Source organism: Alligator sinensis, unplaced genomic scaffold (assembly GCF_000455745.1).
Source record: "Alligator sinensis unplaced genomic scaffold, ASM45574v1 scaffold1213_1, whole genome shotgun sequence".
Taxonomy (NCBI): domain Eukaryota; kingdom Metazoa; phylum Chordata; order Crocodylia; family Alligatoridae; genus Alligator; species Alligator sinensis.
This window is the reverse complement of record NW_005842401.1, coordinates 214,950-216,440: the sequence shown is the minus strand read 5'-3', so window position 1 is coordinate 216,440 and position 1,491 is coordinate 214,950. Positions and strand designations below refer to the sequence as shown.

At 46.9% G+C, this 1,491-nt stretch overlaps 1 long non-coding RNA gene across 1 annotated transcript in view; it reads left to right on the top strand.

Annotated features, from left to right (window-relative positions):
• The window catches only part of LOC112551281, a 190,577-nt gene that overhangs the window by 133,111 nt on the left and 55,975 nt on the right, over window positions 1-1,491 (top strand). The window lies entirely within an intron of this gene.

Genomic DNA, 1,491 nt, shown 5'->3' with positions numbered 1-1,491 from the left:
AGGTAAGAACCTGCCCCCCCCCCCCACACACACACAGACAATACACAGCAACCAAAGGGACACAGACTACTCTATGTGGCACAGGTGTGTGTGGGTGTTACACTTATTTACATGGGTTGTATTTTCTACTCTTGGGGAACACTGTTTATATCATAGATGCTCCGTGAATGTAATTTATATGCATTTAGTAAGGTAAAGACTCCATTGCACATGTCAAAATATATCTGCCAAGACTGCAAGATGAGGTCTTGTCTACATGGGAAAGAATTTTTTAAGCATCACTTAAATTATGAATTGAAAGAGTTAGTTAGCCTAGTCCGAGCAGGACCCCACAGCTGAGGTCCTGCAGAATGCAGGTCAGACAGAATGCAGAGCAGAGTGGCACCTTAAAGACTAATTTGTTCAGAAACTTGTTTGTTTTCTGTCAGTCTTTAAGGTGCCACTTTGCTCTGCCTTCTGCCTGAAGTATGAATTTAGCCCAATTAAGTTATACGGCTATAATCCTACATGTAGAAATATGTATTTCAGTATTGGTACATTTTAGGATGAATTAGTTTATGCTGCTTTGGGTCTTAAGGTAAGCTGAAAATAGTTATGTGTTTTCTCCTGTATAAATATCTGTGGCTCGGAGACTGGGTCCCAGCAGTCACAGGACACAGCTGCAAAGTTCTGTAACTGAAGACATAGAGTCCTGATAGCACCCTGGGGCTATGGGGACTGCCAGGACCTGGCATCCACAACTGCATGATGCTGGGTCCCAGAAGCTGTGGGGTCCTGCTGGGACCCAGAGTCTGCAGCTGCCAGCCAAAGCCCATGCTGAGTTCCCTCAGCTGTGGGACATCCAGCCCTGGCTGTGCAATGTGCACCCATGTAGCTGGGAGCCCCATCAGCTTACAGGGCTCACAGCTACAGTAGAGACCCTGCTGCACATGGAAATTAAAGCTGGATAGCAACCAGCTATGAAGTTAGTACACATTTTCAAGGTCTAACTTTACAGCTAGCTGGAATGTTTTATTGTGCAATAAGTACTTTGCATGTGTTGCTGGTCTTAGTTAATTGTGCAGTTAACTAGTTAAGTGCACAATACTTGAAACTAGGGCTGTGTGAAGCGTTGCCACTGTTTCATTTTGATCTTGTTTCAACTTGTTTTGAGCTCAAAACAGCAAAACTGAAATGAAATGAAGGGCTTTGAAACAGCCTCAAAATTAAACGAAGCCAGTCAAAATGTTTTAAAGTTTTGAACCATTTCAGATTTCAAAGCAGCCAGCAGGGGAGAGCCAGGGCTCCATAGCCCCATGTGACTCAGCCCCATGGGGAGTGCAGCCCTGGCTCTACCTGCCTCCTCGGATCGGCTTTGGTGCAGGGCCTGGGGCAAATCAGCTCATGGGGGGACCTGTCCATGCCCCAGGATCGGGGCAGGGCAGGGCCGGGCCGGGCACCCACATGAACTGATTTTTCCTGGGGCCCAAACCAGCTCCGACCCAAGGAGGG